General features: G+C 34.4%; 1 long non-coding RNA gene across 1 annotated transcript; it reads right to left on the bottom strand.

The window, feature by feature from the left end:
* Window positions 1-11,426: 11,426 nt before the first annotated feature.
* LOC105420853 (uncharacterized) lies at window positions 11,427-19,979 on the bottom strand. Its single transcript, XR_966753.3, has 3 exons — window positions 19,706-19,979; window positions 16,543-16,648; window positions 11,427-11,755 (listed from the first exon to the last, which is right to left on the bottom strand). It is a non-coding gene; the product is annotated as an uncharacterized LOC105420853 (long non-coding RNA).
* Between the last annotated feature and the right edge of the window lie 206 nt (window positions 19,980-20,185).

Consider the following 20,185-nt stretch of genomic DNA (forward strand, 5'->3'; position numbering starts at 1 on the left):
ATTGATAATCTCTTACTTACTAAATATGATGTGGATACGCTCTCTCTCCATTATTCATTTTTAAATGGATTTTGAACATCAACTTGAAAAAGTTTATTTAAGAGTGCGGCTCTAAACAATGTGCAACTCAAAATTCACTAGAAATGGTTGTTTCGATGCTCAAAAATCCTCAAATCCATCATCTCAACGTTAACATGTATAGACATGAGAAAAACAATGGATTCATTTCTTGAAGATAGTGCAACATATAATATATTTTCTGGACCGTCAATTTTTAAAATTCTCAAATATTCATAGATCTGCTCAATCTACACTATTTTTTAAGCTTTAACTTTATAATTAGATATAAAGATAAATTTTCAGTCCATCACAAGGATTTCTAATATTAAAACATCTTTCAACACTATTTGAAGGTGCTCTTTACTTAGATTGTTTAAAGCCTCAACCTTATACGAACCACACCACATAAGTTCTGGTTGAGTTTTACATAAGGTTGCCACCTTAAACAACACTTCCAAACTTTGTCCAAATATATAATTATAGTGCCGAGAATTTTTAGAACGGCAGAGAATCTATTCTCATATCTAATTATAAAACTTTGAACTTCAAAAATAGTTCAAATCAAGTAGATCTATAAATATCTTGAAAATGGACCGTCCAAGTAATGTGTAAGATGTGCTATTATTTCGACTTAAATTTCTTTTTTTTCCCATATCCATACTTCTCAAAATCTAGATAATAAATTAGATGGTTTTACAGTGTCAAAATTGCCTCTTCCGATGGACTTTTGATGTCCATCTTAATTCTACAATTTAAGATGTCAACCTTATATTAACTTTTTCTCAAGTTTTTCCAAGTAATATATAAGCCCAAATATTGGGATCAATGTAAAAAATAATAAATTTTAAAATTAAAAATTATATTTTGGTAAAATAATTTTGGACTATCAATTTTATTTATTTTGTGGGACTTCTACCTTTTCACATCAATCCTCGTAATGGATGGTTGATGCATGTGGGGATGCCAATGTAGAATTGCGGCCTCCTACACATAATACACTTTTTCATAAATAAATCAAGGGAAATTATCATAAATATATCCCAATTAAAAAAAAAATTTCCAAACGTTCGTAAAGCTCACCCATACCTTTTTTCCTCAATTTTGAGTTTTTTTGTACTAAAATAGCTTTCACGGTAGTTGTATTACCGTGAATGTCGTCTTTAGCATCACAGTACTCCAAGTAATGCGATTAATTGATCATCTACTACGGCACTTAAAGTGCAGTAATTATATTTTTTTCTTGTTCAAAACCGGAAGAATAGGGATGGTGATCAGATAAACATTGCAACCAATCCATACCAAGGATAACTGATCCTTTTCCTCTCGATTTGTATCATTATATTTATCTGTACACCTAGAGAGAGAACCTGGGGGATTTTCTACATATTTATTTCCTTTATTGCATGAGGGAGATAAAGATAAAGAGAGTTATATGGGAGGAGAGAGGATTTTTATTTTCAATATCCCTAAATTCTTTGGTGCCTTTTAAATAGGATAGGAAGATATTCTTAAAAATAATGCCTAAGAGATAGGGAGAGATAGATATGTAAGGGTGTATGTAGCCTCCTCGTTCTTGATTCTGAACTAGAAGAACTTGCCGCTAGCCTTCTTCTCCAACTCACCTGACGCTGGCTTCTTCACACAAATCTACCCGGTGTTGGCTCTTCCAACTGTTGCTGGCTTCTTCACACAAATCCAACCGACGCTAGCTTCTTCACACAAATCCACTCAGCGCGGGGTTCTTCACACAAATCCACTCGGCGCTGACCTTCTTCTCCAACTCACCCGGTGCTGGTCTCTTCCAATCGACGCTAGCCTCTTCACACAAATCCACCTGGCGCTGCCCTCTTCACACAAATTCACCCGGCGTTGGCTCTTCCAACCGGCGCTGACCTCTTCTCCAACTCACCCGGCGCTGGCACTTCCAACAGGCGCTGGCCACAACCTTAGCCTCCCTATCCCGCCATGCCTTCTAACTGCCCTGGAAAAGTTTGAGTTGTCATACTCTCTCACCCCAAAAGCTTGGGGTTGCTCTCTGTGCGAAATCTTGGGTACTTCTCTTAATGTTTCTTGCAATCTGTGAAAGAAATAACATTGGATTTATGCTTATATTCACAGTAATTTGAGGCCGCATTTTTTTTTTTTTTATAGGTGTACATCATCTTTATATGAAAGCACTTTGTTTTTCTCCAAGGCTAGCTATTTCTTTTTTATAAATTTTTTTTCAATATCTGTAAGTTTCTTAATATTATTATATTGTACAGTCTGATTTCTATCTACATCCTATTTTTTCCTGAGTTTACCAACATCCCCATGATCATGCAAATTTTTTGACAGTTTTCATAACTCAGAACCTCTTGAAGTTAGGGTTTAAGACTCTAACCTCAAACCTTCTCTGTACGTAAGCAGGCTTCCCAAAATTTTGAGATTGCAACAAGCTTTGTTTTAAATTTTTTGCAATTACACCATGCAATATCTCTCGGCAATGTTTTCCCCCGTCCCACGCCTTCTTGCTATTTTCCCAAAATTTTGAGACTGCATCAAGTTTTTCTTCTTACTTTAAGAAGGCTAAGAAGTCCCTTCAATATCACAGTTAAATTCACTGAAATTTTAGTATTGTTCTTTTCCCTGTTTTTTCTTTTTTATGCAAGTCCACTAAAGTTTGTTTTACAGGGAAACAATTGTGTTTTGTCTAAAACACAAACTCGACCTCAAAGGGTCTTTGTTAATTTTAATCTCTAAATTTTGATGTTGATTTATATATTTATTTTGCGTGCTTGGTTTATAATTTAAAGATATTTATGGATATTTTATTTGCATGATAATTCATTACGTTGCATGATTATCCTACGCCTATGGTCTCTTTTGCATAATAATTATCATTGCATTCCATAATTATCTTATGCTTTAGTCTCTTTAAGTTAGAAAATTTCATGATCTTGATTTTGTGAATTCTTTTTTTTTTTTGTCATTATGCAATGCCATATTTTTGTTGAAAAATATCAAATATCATTGTAGACTCTCTCTCTTGTGCTAAGACATATTCACATATTTATAAAAATTATTCTTATGCAAGATATGACATAAAGTTGTTGTTGCCTTACTTTATTACTTTTTTGCTGTATCATAGCACTGCAAACATAAACTGTTCGAGAAAATTTTTTTTTTAGGTTGCAGCTCATTGAGAATCGGCAAACCTATTGATTTAGCTAGCAGACAACCTTCTTTTAAACACAATTAAAATTTTTGAACTTTTAGGTATTATCTAAAAATTTAAAATGGCATCTAGGCTAGTCATGTCAAAACTATCCAAACTTGAAAAACTCAATGGGACCAATTTTTCTATGTGGAAAAGAAAAATTTGGTATATTCTTTTCCAAGATATGATAGATTATGTCCTAGAAATAGAACCACCAGTCTTAGAGCCTAATGCCAATGGTCAAGCGAGAAGGCGACTTGAAAAATGGTTAGAAGATGACAAAGTAGCTAGGACTACTATGTTGAACTTTATGAAAAATGATTTAATTAGAGTCGTTGAGGATCACACCACAGCTCAAAGCATGATAGGTGCCCTATCTGAAAAAATATGAGACCACTTCTAAGACCCTTGTGCAATTGTTATTAGAAAACATAATTCTTGCATAATGAAAGAATTGAACTCAGTGAACGAGCATGTCAATAAAATGACAGTGCTTGCAAAGGACCTTGCTGCAGTTGGGAATCCAGTCCCCGATCACATGCAAGTGTCCATTGTCCTTAACAGTCTCCCTCCATCTTGGGAGTCTGTTGTAATTGCATTAATCATTCCGCAAAAGAGATAATCATGTTAAATATTCTCATGCATCTCAGTATTGAAGCTAAGAGAAGAATGAGGAAGAAGTTAAATGAGCTCTGCTTTGCCTAAAGTTCATCTTCTCAGATCCTCAAGAAACCTTTCAATAATTAGAAAAATAATAGGTATAACCCCAAGAAACCTTTCAATAATCAGAAAAATAATAGACATAAGGGAGATGAGAGAAATTTTAAAAATCAAAAGAATAAGGTTGAGAAGACTTGTTTTTATTGTAAGGAAATTGGGCACATCAAGTTTAATTGTTCTAAGCTGAAAAATAAAAATAGGAACCAGAATAACAACCCTATTCGAAATAATCAAAATAAAAGAACTGAATTAATCTGCGTACTCCTAGAATCAATAATTGCCAACCAGGACCTGAGAAATTGGTGGGTCGACTCAGCTTCCACTCGACATGTCTCGAGGACCAAGGATGGATTCACAAAATTGAAGGAGATTGCAGCGAGTAACCAGCGGATTTACATGAGAAATGACACCCATTGCGATGTACTAGGTGTTGGTACTTTTAAGCTGTATTTACCAAGAGGAACAAATCTCTTATTGACTGATATAATGTACGTGCCCATTATGAGGCACAATTTGATTTATGTCCCTAAGCTGGACGACAATGTTTATGAAATAAGGTTCAGGTCTGGTCGGGTCACCATTGGGATGCATTCTAGAGCTTTGGTGTACGGTACTAAAATCGACAATTTGTATCGACTGAATATTAATGGAAGTTCATCCTTTTCTGGTTATTTTGATGCATATGTATATATGGATGATCCATATTTATGATACTTAAGATTATGACATATAAATAAAGACAGAATGAATCAAATAGTTAAAAGAGGTTTGCTCTCCAATTTAGGAGAAATTGTGTTCAAAACATGCGAATCATGTATTTCTGGTAAATTAACTAAGAAGTATTTCCCTAAAGGGAAAATGTCAAGTGAACTGCTTAATATTGTTCACTCTGATATATGTGGCCCATTAAAGGTAAAAATACATAAAGGTATGGAATATTTCATAACATTTATAGATGATTATTCACGTTATGGATATGTATACCTAATTAGTAAAAAATTAGATGCATTAGAAACATTTAAATAATATAAAGCTGAGGTAGAAAATCAATTAGGTAGACATATTAAAATTATTCAAGCAGATATGGGAGGTAAATATTGCTCCGTCTTATTTGTTGAATTTTGTAAGGAGCATGGTATAATTCACGAAACAATCATGCCATATACACCACAACAAAATGAGGTAGCTGAAAAAAGAAATAGAACTTTAATGGACATGATTAGGTATATGATAAGCCATCCAAATTTATCACCTCATTTTTGGGATGAGGCTCTCAACACTGCAGTGTATATTATTAATCTTGTCCCAACTAAATCTATAGACTTGACCCCATATAACTTATGGACAGGTAGGAAACCTGACCTTACTATCTTGAAGTTTGGGGTTCTTGGGTACATGTGCTTATACCGCCACTAAATAGAGATAAATTGTAAAGTAAAACTATAAAATGCTCTTTTATAGGCTATTTAGAAAATTTTAAGAGGTATAGATTCTATAACTATGATACTAGATCATTAATAGAGAGTCGTGATGCTCATTTCTTAGAAAATATAGATGATTAAAGCATTTTAAATAAGCCTATTGACTTACATGAAATTGATAAAGATAAAAGTCTGAAAGACCCTGTTTCTCAGACTCTTGCTACATTTGGCGAAAATGAGTCAATTGATTCAAGTATACCAGACATGCCTAAAAGAACTACTCAAGCCATGAATGATGAACTTGATTCTATTAAAAGAAATCAAGTTTGGGAGTTGATTGACCTCCATAAAGATAGAAAAATCATTGGTTGCAAAAGGGTCCTAAAGAAAAAGCTTAATGCAAATGGATCCATTGCTAAAGGATTTACCCAAATGGAGGGTATAGATTATGTAGAGACTTATTCTCTTGTAGCAAAATTTTCATCTATTAGGATCATCCTAACATTAATTGCATATTATGATCTAGAATTATTTCAGATAGATATCAAAACAGCTTTCTTAAATGGAGAATTAAAAAAAGATATATATATGAAACAACCAAAAGAGTATGTAATTAAATGTCAAGAATACAAAGTATACAAACTTAAAAAATCTTTATATGGTCTAAAACAGTCTTCTAGGCAGTGGTACATTAATTTTCATAATTCAATCACTGAAATATGTAGCCAACATGTTAGATCATTGTATATATGTCTAGAATAGTGGAAGCAATTATAATGTCACTATATGTAGATGATATTTTGATAGCTGGTAATGATATTGGCATGATTAACCATATCAAATAATGGCTAAGTTCCCATTTTGAAATGAAAGATATGGGAGAAGCCTCAAATGTATTGGGCATTAAGATAACAAGAGATAGAAGTTCAAGACTTCTATGTTTATCTCAAGAGAATTATTTAAAAAGTGTTTTTAAGATATTCAAGATGGAAAATTGTAAACTCATAGATACACCTGTTTGTAAAGGCTTAAAATTGTCAAAGAAAATGTGTCCATTAAATGATAGTGACAAAGCCGAAATGGAAAGAATTTCATATGCTCAAGTTGTAGGATACATAAATTATGTCATGTTGTGTACAAGACCTGATTTGAGTCATGTATATGGTCTTGTAAGTAGATTTGAGAGTAATCATGAGATGACTCCTTGGCAAGTTGTAAAAAGATACTCAGATATATTCAAAAAACTAAAAATTACAAGTTGTGCTTCCAAGCTGATAACTTAGAGGTTACTTGGTACTTTGATGCAGATTTTGTAGCAGATCCAGATGATAGAAAAGCAACATCAGGATTTGTATTCCTCTATGGAGGTGGATGTGTTTCTTGGTCTAATCAGAAACAAGGTTATGTAGCTCGGTGTACTATGAAAGCTGAGTATATTGCTTGTAGCATTTAAATACTTCATAAATACTTTGAAGCTGGATATAATTAACGAACCTGTTAATTTTTTTTGTGATAGTCAGGCTGCTATTTCATCAATTAGAAAATGGTGTTTATAGTTCCAAAAGTAAGCACATTGAAAATCGATTATTATTACATTTATGAAGAATGAAATAATTGTAAGTTATTTGTCATCTTCAAATATGATTGCAGACCCTTTAACAAAGGGATTGAGTACAAAAATATTATCAAAGCATATAGCTTTGATGGGACTTGGAAATATTTAAGTCAGGAACTCCCAAATGGGATATTTTTGATGCTTTGGTCATGAGAGGAAAAACTGCATTAGCGTGAAAAACCCATGATATGATGTTGGATATTTTTTGGTATGAGATATATAACTGCACTAGCGTGAAAAGCCTCATGATAAGGATATCATTCTCATGATATGCTCATAAATGTTGGTTCATTAAATGATATTATTTCAATATACCTAGCCCTCATGGCCAAGGGAGAGAATGTTGGCACGTATGGGTGGCCATGGGGCCCTCTTTCTCTCCTTATCTTAAAGTCTATATTTATCACTAAGATAGGGAAGCTTCTTAGAGAGAGAAAATGCCGTTATCTAATGGGTAGAAAATAACCACCCAAACCCCAGGATTACAGGGTCATGTTTCTCAGAGTTTTTAGGAGAAAACCGAAGGTTGGAGAACGACCTCCTCCATCCCTCTCTAACTAAGCATTTCAAGGCCATTGAGAGGCATACGCAAAGAAGCTTTGAGTTCTCATTGTTCAGAAAAATACTCCACTATGCGATCCTCAGTCTCACGACACCACCAACAAATCTTAGGAGTTTGGGAGTCCATCTCTTTCCTAATAATCCAACATTCGATACGAAAGAATTAGTCTATGCTTTTTCGAGCGAGATTGCAGTACTGAGGACGTACGAAGAAGCACGGATTGGCCTTCTCAGGTACGCCAAAAGCGCGTTCAGGTAATTTTCCAGTGATTTACCAGCGAGATAATTGTAGACGGAGTTGAATGGGGTTGAAGGGAGTTTTTATAGGGGAGCGTAAGGTACGCACAGGTTGTTATACAAATCTCCTTGGCACGTTGGTTCGCGTTTATTAAGTTGATGAAGTAAGTAAAGAGAGAAAGAGAGTTAGAGAGAGAAAGAAGAGATAAAAAAGAATTAGAGAGAGAAAGAATAGATAAATATTAAAAAGAATTAAAGAGAAAAAGAAGAGAGATATAAAAAGAATTAGAGAGAAAAAGAAGAGATAAATATAAACAAAACCATAAACGACAAAAGGCTTCGGATAAGGTTTATAGGGTGCGATACTAGTACGCCATTTCGAGTACCGTAATAATACTTCAACTTTTTACCCATATATAAAATGTCGTATAAAATGGGTTTACGATAGATAAGACTACTGTGAAGGTTATTTTGGTAAAAAAAAACCTAAAATTGAAAAAAAAAGGATGTGGACAAGGTTTATAAAGTTAAGGGTTTTTTTCTAGATAGATAAAAATAAAAGTATATTTATGATAGCTTTTCATAAATCAACAATAAATCAAACTCCAATGGAAGATGATATGCCCGAGCGCTCCACAGGTACACGAGCCAGACCATGGCACAACCCAACCCTATTTATTGTTTCTTCTATTTTTTAATCTATACCTACGTCAAGGCGCATCTGGCCTTGTATGGATTAGGCTCCTTGGCACAAGCCAGGCATGTTGCCAGTGCCAGTTGCCAGCCCTAACAAGTCCATAGTTTATCACGAGAATGTTCAATAACTGGAATTTCCAACTTCAAAAGTTGAAAGTTCCAATCTCCTATAACACTTCATCATTTGTTGACAAAAAGTGTTATAGTAAATTAGCTCTATGAAGTTTTACGTTCTCAAAAAATGGAAACCTTTAGCTTCTATCCACTATAGAAGTTTGCTTATCATATTTTTCAAGAAGTTCGCTTCTCACTTTTTTTTTCCTTTTCCCACGTCCTTTCTCTCTCTTTCTAATTCTCTAACCATACTCTATCTCTCTTTAATTATGGTCTTTATCTAACACCTTTTTCTAGTTGTGGTCTTTCTCTTTCTGTAGTTGTAACTTTTTTACCTTTGTTTCTCTCTGTGCTCTTTGGCTCTCTAACTCTCTTACCATGCCATTTCTCTCCCTAATCCTGGGCCTTCTCATCCTTTAAATCCTCACACACTCATAATGTGTTTTTCTCTCTCTAATTCTCTATAACGCCTTTCTCTCTCTAAACATGTCCTTACACTCTTTAGTAGCTCTCTCTAATAATTCCATTTATCTCCTAACTCATTTCCAACTGTTCATTTTTTAATGGAGGGCTAAGATTGCCCCAATCACAATGTCATGTCTCTACACTATTTTATTTTTAATTTTTTTTCTATAAACTGTTTTGACACCAAATTTTGGATGCCCATTCCTCTATTAACATGCACAAACGAAAACAAAAAAAAAATAAGAAAAGAAAAAAAAAGAAAAATAAAAATAAAAATAAAAATAAAATATATATATATATATATATATATATATATATATATATATATATATTCAATAAAATAAATGACCAAAATACCCCTGAAATTTTCAAGAGGTATTTTGGTTATTATTTTTTATCAAAAAATTATTGTTAATATTTTTTATAAGTGCGCCCTAATGAGAAGATGGCACGTACCAAATTTTATATTTAGAAAAATTTTATTAAAAAAACTAAAAATAAAATACTTTGAGACGTCTGATCTAAGATCAAACAGTGAGTGGCTCTCTTGATAAAAAATGGACGACTGGATGGTAGGGGGAGGATAGAACTTCTATGTTGTAGGGAGAACATAGAAAGCTTTCCCGTATTATTTAGGAGTAGTTTGCTAATTTTATTATATCAAATTATTTTTAATATTTTTATAGGTATATGATAGTGAGAACTTTAGACATACTAAAATTGAGCTTAATGTAATGCATAGAAAAGGAGATAAAATTAAATTTATTTTTCTCAAAAACTAAGACTTGATTGTAAAAAATAAAATATATGAAACCCTTTTAAATATCAGAAATAAAACATGATTATCTATAAACAAAATTAGAAAATTATTGGGAAATTATAAAAGATATACTTTTTTTTTTAGATTATTAGAAATAAATCTTACATTTTTCAAAACCTCATTTATTCATACATGTTTTACCGCTATTTGTGTTTTTTGATGAGAATACCCTTCACGGTAGTCTTGGATTCGTGAAGGCATCATGGTCGAACCAGAAGTGTGATGGTCACAGCAGGTTCTAAGCCAATTTGTATTTGGTTTAAGTTTTGAAGCCTCACAACACTTAAAAAGAACTGTGATGGGTTCTAAGCCAAGTTGTATTGGGTTTAAGTTTTCAAGCATCACGACATTTAAAGAACCGCGATAGTAGTCCTAATAAAATCATGATGACTTAAGCCCCATACCAACAAAATTTGAACCCTCAACGACCATCACGATTTTGGAGTAACCATGATCTTCACAAACCTAATACTTCCATGAAAGTTATTTTAGTAAAAAAATACAAAAGCAGAAAAAGGATATAGATGAGGTTTTGAAAATTTTGGGATTTATTTCTAATCATCTTAAAAAAAGGTATATTTTTTATAATTTCTTAAAATTATTCTTTGTTGAAAGTCTGGAAGTTCATGCCACATTAAATTTCACTTGCAAATAAAATGCCACAAAAGAAAAGAGGTCTCACCTTTGTCCCTGTTCTTCACTTTTCTTTTTTTTGTTCTTTCTTTTTTTTGGCCATCTCCAAAAAGTCACCCTGAACCCTTTTTTAGGAGATTAATACATCAATCGGAATTTCAATTAGTTCCTTAGGGGCTGTAAAGCAAGGAAAATAATTTCCCCAAATTTTTTGTACAACGGCACTAATAAGACCTCTTTTCCCGTTTGAAGATCCCTTCCCGTCTCTCTCTCTCCCTCTCTCTCTCTTCCTAAGGCTCTTAGCCACCTCAAATTCTCTCTTTTTAAAATTTAGCTGGCAATTGGTTGGTAATATTATGCTTTTCTAAAAATTCTATATAAGGTTGCCACCTTAAATTATAGAAAAAAGTGCAACTCAAAACTCCATCAGAATATGCTATTTTGACATTGGAAAATCTTTCGATCAATCATTTCAAGATATTTGGATGTGAAAAAAAAGAAAAAAAAAAAACACATTATCTCGACCGTCCATTTTCAAGATTTTCATATTTATAGATCAGCTTGATTTGAACTATTTTTTGAGTTAAAATTTTTTGTAGTTAGAGATCCCAACAATATTTTTTCGTCCTAGAGTTGTATAAGGTTGGGGAAATGGAGTTGATTGGGAGTTTGTGACCAGTATAACAAATTTGTGTTAGGTGATATGAGTCCTGATATTACTCTCAAAGGTGATTAGTTAGCTGTTGCTGCTTTCTTGAGATTGATAGTCAGGCGAAACTGATGGACTGAGAGGATATAACAAGAAGATAAATATATGGGTGACAAACAATGGGAAGATCTAATCGGTCATTCCCCTCAACAATGAAAAATAATAGTGGTCAGTTATTTTCCAGAGTATTTTTACTTTAAAATACATTTCTTCAATAAGTATCTACATCACCTTTCTCTTTTCTATTACAGTCAAAGAAACAAACCCCTTAAAGTTTTGACATAACCTGTAATAGCGTTCATGCTTAATGTACATCATAATGTATTTTCAAAATATATTCATGCCTATATGGACATTCGGACATCTTATGCATTCACCCCTCGCATAGAAACTGTGAACATGTGCGCAGTTCCTCTTGTAATACGGTGTATCTTTGGAGCTTTAAAATGGTATCATTTTGGTGAGATTTTCCATTAAGATTGTTCATAATCTGTCCAGCTCTAGCCTGCATAAGATATACCAATATATCACTCAACCAACTCTAGTGAAAAAATCTTACATAACAACTCAACCCCAAAAAAGAAGCTTACAAGCTTTTCAGAAATTTGGTATCCATGAACTATAGATCTCTAGTAACAAAGATGCAACTTCAAAGCAAATAATGCTCAAACAATTTCAAGAAATTCAGCGCATCTTAGAAAGCCCCATTCACATTCAACAAAGGAAGCATCAAGAAACCAAAACAAAAGTTACATTGCTAGTTTTAAATGCAAAACGTGAGGGTGGATGCCCTCATTTCAGCAGCAGACTGAACCACAGCAGGCACTCCCAATGCATTGAGTAACAGTACAATAATAGTACATTATATGGAGACTAAGATGGCTAACATTGGAGGTAAAAAGTAATTGTACAAACATACAGTCAATTGTGCCTGTAGATTTTTTACTTGTATTGAATTAATATAGAAAATTTACAGCTTACAAATGCTGCTGTCTGTTGATATTTTTCTCTTCTTCAACATTTCGGATTGAAAATCATAAGCACATCATCAAACCAATCTATAGGACCCTTTTCCATCTTCTTACCCAGGTTTCCCAAATTTCAGATTATAAGTCAGCTCTGATATGACCAAGGGAATGCAGGTTGTTGTAGTATTCTTGGGACAAGGATAATAAATCAATACTTGTAATTGTACTGCAATTTGAGAAAGTACTACAAAACAGCCAGCCAAGCTAATCTAACACGGCCCAAATATTGCTTGGGCATAATTGCAAGCATATAACTAAAATTAGAAATGCACTAGATGAACAACTGTTAAAATTGTTAAAGTATATTTTCTAGAAATTATATTAATCTTTATTTTATTTTATTATGAGTGATGTAGTGAGGTTGTAATTTGTAATTTTCTGCAATAATAAGTTATTGAACTACTAGTTGGTTAGTGCTTATTGTTGTAAGTTAGTAGTTATTGTTGTGAGTGATGAGTTATTGTAGTAAATATGGTTGTAAGAACCTCTATTTAAAGATAGTGTATTGTGGGAAAATTGGGTCACATGTATCAAGGTTAATCTTGGGTGTCGAGATTGTAATGCCTTTGTGTACCCCATGTTTTTCTTTAATGAATGTTTTTCTTCTACTTCATCTTGGTTCTTCTTCTTTCTATTTGGTTGTGAGTCTCAGGCTAGTGTGATATTTTTACACTAATTGAGAAGTGGATTGTTCCGATATTGTGGCTTCCGTCTTTATCCAAATGGTATTAGAGCCACAAGGTTGGTGGTGATGTGTCTTGACTCCCTTGGTGAAGAAGATCGGTTGTCTTTTCTAAGATGGATCCAGGTGAAAGGTTGAATGATTTAAGTGTTGAGTTGGGAACTCAACTCAGGGATCTTTGTTTGGAGATCTCATGTTGTCCTGAAAAAACCTATTTCGGCGGCACGAATGAAGTGGTACATCACTCATGGGTTAAAGAGGGAGTATATTCCCAATATTACCTCTATTCAAAGGTGGGCTATGCAGCCATCCTTGATGGAATTTGCGAATATCCTTGATGGCTTGTCAAATGACCAGATTTTCGATTTCAGGAAGTGATAGACATGATCACATCACACTTAAGAGCCAGTTATGATCTCCTCTCTAGAAAATCACTTTAAGAAGGAGTGTTAACGATGTTAAAGTCTATTTTCTAGAAATTATATTAATCTTTATTTTATTTTATAATGAATGATGTAGTGAGGTTGTAATTTGTAATTTTGTGTAATGAGAAGTTATTGAACTACTAGTTGGTTAGCACTTATTGTTGTAAGTTAGTAGTTATTGTTTTTCTTTAACGAATGTTTTTCTTCCACCTCATCTTGGTTGTTCTTCTTCTTTCTATTTAGTTTGAGTATATAGAAAATTATTACTTGGAAGTTATTCCTACGCTATTTTTAGTGCGTAGTAGCAACCGTTTTTCCTCCAATTTTTGATAACTAACAGTCATCCATTGTGAAATCCTATGCATCATCTTGATACAAGATTACAGAAAAACAGAAACACATACATGAATGAGGAAGAATATAATTTTTAGTGGCATGACTTGTTCCTCTTATTGCCGCGGGGTCATCAACTGAAACCACTTACACTTGCTCATATGCTGGCCAGTCCATTTAGTCAAATTGGATATACAAGGGTAGTGCTATCCAACTGTCTCTGATAATGGTGAAGTTGGTACTTTCTTGACAATCCAACCATCTCTGCTAGTGGTGGAACTGGTATTAACTTTCTTGATGTTTCACACAGTCACAACCCTCATATTTCATATAGCCCCATGTATTTATGCAATATGAACTCTACACCAGAATTAAGGGTGGAAATCTGTTAACTATATGTTATATCATTGTCCTTTCTGATATGGTGTGTCAATGTCACACCAGTACACCACCTTTTCCAACAAAAAAAAAAAGGCCACACCAATACACCTTGAAAATCTCTTCATACACTCCTTCATAGATGAAGAGTTCAGAAAGATAGTATTTGGTATCATGATTAATGGTGCCCCCTTGTTTAGGATTTAGGACAACCAATAGACCGCGAGCCATCCACTAAGGGCTATTTCAGCAGATAGCCTGCCAACTTTCTATATCCCAGCTCAAAAAATTCACACATCCCACTTTTTTTAGGCTCTAGCTCCTTGTCGTAATTCGCAAATGTTGACCTGACCCATGGCCCTATTCTCCCCACTCCCCTTTTCCTGGTCGAAGACCCAATGCAACAAGGCATACTCATTCCATTTCCATCTTCATTCATTACACTTTCACTTTCTCTACAATACACACTCTCACTCTTTCTTCAGTAAATGGATTCTCACCACTTCTCAAGCCACTCTACACTCAAATACCTAAAACATTCTTACTCTTTCTTCTTTCTCTTACACTCCCCCTCTCTCTCTCTACCACTCACTCTCACTTGCTCGATCACTTGATCCACACTGCCTAAGCTCTAACCAATGCCCACTATTTATAGCTTCATTACACCACCATTGCACTGCCGAGGCCTATTGCTATGTGGTAACAACTGTGTCACATGTCCAAAGGCCATGTTAACTCAAGGAAACTCTACAGAGAGAGATACATCGTTGGACTCTTCTAGAAAGAAAGCCAACTGTTGCCTTCTTTCAATAAGTTCCCATTGTTCATTGTTTTGATGATTTATAAATTATAATTACCAGAACGCTGCCTTTCCCCAACCTATTTCTAATAACCATTTGATATAGAATTGCAACACGGGCTTGTAGCTTACTCATAACTAACCTTTATTTAATTCACCTAATTGAATTTTTTTTTTTTTTGAGAAAATGGTTAACCACCTAATTGAAATTTCAGTTTCCCAAAAGTAAAAATAGCCCATCAATGTTTCCTATCTTCATCATTTAGCTCCTAAGATCCTTGCTTCTTATAATACATCATAAGAATTGCTTAATACATTCAAAACAAGAAAGAAAGAATTGCCTAAAAATCATGCCAACCACTGAGCCCTGAGTCGAAAATTGAAAGACCTAATAGACACAGCAGGTTGTAGACATTTATGCAACATTTCACGAGTAGATATATTTTATTAACAGTATATATAATATGTAATACAGCATGCAAGATCTGTTAAATGAACCAAACAATATGCAGATGTTGAATCTGGATGTTATGCTAGATGCAAATGATAGAACATAAGCATGACATAAGTAATTATCATATGAGAACTAAATAGACAAGTACAGTATTCTAACATTGCTCAGGCAATGTACTTGGCACCTGCCCAAGCTGAGTGACTCGGCTGAGCGGACTTGGACTCACTCAAGTAAAGCCCTAGCCATAAAAAGGGGTAAAAAACGTAAAATGAAGGAAAAGTTGTAAAAAATTGAAGAATTCAGAAAGGTCACAAAAAATAAAAAAAAATAAAAGGTATAAAATAAAAAACTATATGAAACATGGAATGAGAATAAAATTGATGTTTCGCTTGAGAAGAACAGGAAATCTGCAAAAAGGGTACTTAAGTTTAAATCATAAATGACATAAAACTATATTTAAATGAATTACAGAACAATTGAATTTGATTTAGTAAAAAGTAAATCAAAATTTTGAATTTAAATTACAAAATAAAAGAAAACCTAGGTGTCTTCGAAAATCCCCTGATCTTCAAGCTAGATGCAAATTATGCCTCAAGCCCTGGTCAAGCTTCCTCAAACAACCCCAATCAAAACCTGCAAATCAGTTTTCAGTTTCAAGTTCTCATCTAAGAGATCCAAGCTCTTGAAAAATTTGGATGAAAAGTAATTCCAAATTTCAAATCTCTCAAATCCAGCTTGACTTCTTCGTCTTTTCTTCTTTTTTTTTTTTTTTCTTCAAAGTGAAGCCTATGGTTGGATCAAGAATACAAACATAGGATTGGGGATCGGATTTCAAAGATTGACTATCTACTGAGAAGAAATTGCAATTTTCAAAATCAATCAAAATCTTGGTCTATCTTCTTTTTTATCTAAAAAAATAAAATCAGATCAGATTTATTTTCTCAAATCGATTTTTTTAATAGATAAATTATGCTAAGATCTTATTGAGGACAGAATTCTAGCTAAACATGGCAAACCTAAACCTCAAAATCGAAGAAACCAAGAAAAAAAGAAGGTGGATTTCCAGCCCTCTTTTTAAACTTAAAAATATACAATACTCAGGGGAGTATTATAGCGACTCAGCCGAGTACTGTGAAATTCGGACAAATCACCCCGAGTTTCATAATAGGCATCTGAGTTTGTAAAGTACTTACCTGAGTACTTTACAGGGTACTTTTAGGTATCTGTTCCAGGCTCGGCAGGCCACCCCAGTCAAGTAACTTGCCCATGTCTCAGTTGAAATGGGGCACTTTTTAAACACTGGACAATAACATAGTTCCATGACATCATTTGCAAGAAAAGGTTATAAGATAATATTTCTATCTCCTGTAACATTAAATGATCATGACATTGAAACAGAAATTTGAAGCATCAAGAACATGATTTCTAGTCCATCAAAAGATATTAAGCAACTAAACTAAATCCAATTTATAAATCTTGCAAAGTAGTGATACTGCTACTTCTGAATACCATGCACAACAGATATTGTTTGAACAAAAAATAATTGTTTGAAAGCTCAGTTTGACACAACTACCAAAACTCATGGCCAGAGCAAACAAGTATAACTCTTTACCTAGTTCATCTTATTTACTTACATAAGTAATGGCATTACAAAAAGAGAAAAACACTTGAATTTTTTTTTTTTTTGACTCATTTATGTCCTGCCTCATTTATTTACATATGAAATTGCCAAAAACACGTTACTTGTCTTTGTAACAAGACCAACAAATTCCTGACATATTGAAAATTACAACAATTTTCTTACCCCAAGAAATAGAATAAACTGTGATAATCTCCAAACTGTGATCATATACCTATTTTGTTAAATCCTAGCTTGCACTCAAAGTAACCAGTATTTTACAAGAGGAAAGAAAGAGAGAGAGAGAGATGTGACATGAAATCAGGAGGGAGATGTGGAGCTGGGAGGAGAGGACACTGGAGAGATTTTTGTTTGGAACAGGCCATATGTTCATGATTATATGCTATAGTGATAAACAAACATACATGCTCCAAAATTCATTGAATTGTTTAAAACTTCAAATCACATTACAGAAAGAAAACCATGAAGAAATTCAGTACTTGGAGGAATGCTATTTTAACTTGACTTGGGCCAGGTACTTGCCCATGGCCGGAGCCAAGTAACTCAGCCGAGTCCTCTCCAACTCGGCCAACATCACCATAAAAGCATTAAGGTCAAAAAATAAAAAGCAAAAAACCCCACCTGCCCAGGAGAGAGAGGGGGTAGAGAACGTGAGCAGAGGGGAGAGCTTGGGGCCAAATTTTGGCGACGTGTCTCTTGCCCCTGGAATTTTGAAGAGGCCTCAAATGGAGCCATTGTTGAGGCCTGAAGAATGGGGAAGAATAAAGAGAGAGGGGAAGAGAGAGAATGATTGCGCTCCCCTGTGACAAGGATTGTGCTCCCTTGATATAGGATGGTACTGACGACAACCCTGACCACAAGGAAGTTCCAGCAATCCACGGTTCTGCAGGCCCAAGCCAGCTCCCGCTCCCAGCAACGCACCCGCACCTAAAGACTATGAGATATAGAGGGTATTCGATAGTGTAGAATGGGGAAGAATAGAAAGCAATGGAGAAGGCAAAATTTTGAGAGAGAGAGACCTGAAGCGAGGGCTTTGATATTTGATTGAGGGTGTTGATGCATGCAGTAGTGGTGGAGGATATCTGCAGGAACTCAGAACTTTGAGATGGGATGTTCATGGCCACACATCTCAGCCTCTGCTGCACTCAACACTCAAAAAAATTCCCCTCTCTCTCTCTAAAGGGTGATGCCCTGTTTTTAGAGAGAGAAAGGCAGTTTGCCCAGCAGGGCGATTTAGAGCGAGAAAGAAAGGAGGCGCCGCTCCAGTGGTGTAATTCAGAGAGAGAGAGAGGCCCCGGCTAGAGAGAGAAAGAAACAGAATTTTCTTGCTTAGAGAGAGAGCGCCACCTCCCTATTTCCAGGGAGGTGTACTAATAAATTGAGGCAAACTCGAATTGATCAGAGGCCGAGGCCGAGTAACTCAGCTGAGTCCAAAAACACTGACTTGCAGACATAATCATAGAATTACTCTGCAATGGAAAGGAAAACATATGGCAAAGCACGCCCTGTTGACATCACTCCTTGGAATGGCATCAAGCCTCTCAATGGTGATGTTCAAATTTCGAACACAATTGCTTGCAATTGACACACCGTTGACTCAACCTGTTCACCAGTATATGAGTTTCTCTTTAGGCCCATCCATGGGACATGGATGGATACAAGAACCTCACCAACAATCTTCGCCCTGCACTCCCACATCTGATTATTAATCAATAAAATGCCAAGCATTTAAAAATCCTCCTTTCCTCCCACCCTCTCTCAATCAAAATACGCACACACATGGACATTTACAAACATCAAAATGGTTTACATCATAGCTACATGGGGCTCTCTCTTTAAGGAAATAGAAGGACGATGTACATATTTGTCAAAGAGATAGATTTGAAAGTAAAAATAGTCTTGAATGAACTTACAACAAAATGTTGTTTCATTGTCATAGGGAACGACCAATTATATTTCCCCACTGGTTGTCACCCATGCATTTGTCAATATCAAGTATATATCAGATAAAATTACTCAACTTATTAGCAAGTTATGGTAGAATGAACATAGTAGATAACCAACTAAACAAAGGCAGAACAAATTGCCAATAATATTTTGACTCAAAACCCAGGAATTCAATCGGAAAACAGTTCAACTCATTCACTGGTTCTGCTTGTAGGTAACATTCTGCAATAGTGTTATGTTGTCTACTAAAAAGAGGTTAATGATCATCCAATAACATAAAGAAGATTAGTGCCATGGTAAGATGTATGGCTCAGAGAGACACTAAAAAGCATCAAAGTTTCAGGCTTTTGAGGACATTGGATGAATCTTATTTAAATGTAAATAAATTCTCCCTGTTAACGATTTAGGTATAGCCTTGCACTTTATTTTTTTTAATTATTAACTTAATGAAATCTAGAATCATCTACCCCAAAAAAAATTATATGCTGAGAAAATGAAAAGTAAATCATATACATTCAATACAACAACAGCCATATATCATAAATGGTCCTAATTTTTTGGAAAGAATTTTCTTGACGTTTCATGACACATTAGTTGAGAATTTTCATCAATCAAGCCACTTCAACCAGCTGAATCTACAAATTAAACTAATACAAAACAGAAATCAAGAAACAAAAAAGCAAAAGCTCAAAAACCATAAAAATAGAAAATTGCAAAAAAAAAAAATTAATAATGAATAAATAAAAGGAAAAGGAAATAATTTGCCTCACCCCTAACTTTGGGGGAAGAGCAACAGACACATCTCAAAGTTAGAACCACTGCAAAAAGCTTTGCAGAATGCCGTGTTTAAAGACGCAAGGAAAGGGGAACATGGATAGTGGGGAGTAAGGGAAGAGAGAGAAAGGGAGATAAAACAGATTGAAGGGGGATGGGTAGAGCAAGATAGGAGAGAGAGAAGACGCAGGGGTTACATCCCCAAATTTTAGGGGGAAATTGGCCTTTCTATCCTCCCTTTATCCAACCGTCCATTTTTTATGGAGGTCTACGATTGCCCTAATCACAATGTGAAGTTTTCATATTATTTTATTTTTTATTTTTTGTTTTATAAATTATTTTGACACCAAATCTTGACAATCCAGTCTTCTATTAAAGTCGCACTAATAAAAAATATAAAAAATTATTTTTGATAAAATAAAATAACAAAAATATCTTTGATAATTTTAAAAGATAATTTTATTATTATTATTTAA

Source organism: Amborella trichopoda, chromosome 11 (assembly GCF_054954075.1).
Source record: "Amborella trichopoda isolate Santa Cruz 75 chromosome 11, AtrichopodaSantaCruz75HAP2 v2.0, whole genome shotgun sequence".
In the NCBI taxonomy this organism is placed as follows: domain Eukaryota; kingdom Viridiplantae; phylum Streptophyta; class Magnoliopsida; order Amborellales; family Amborellaceae; genus Amborella; species Amborella trichopoda.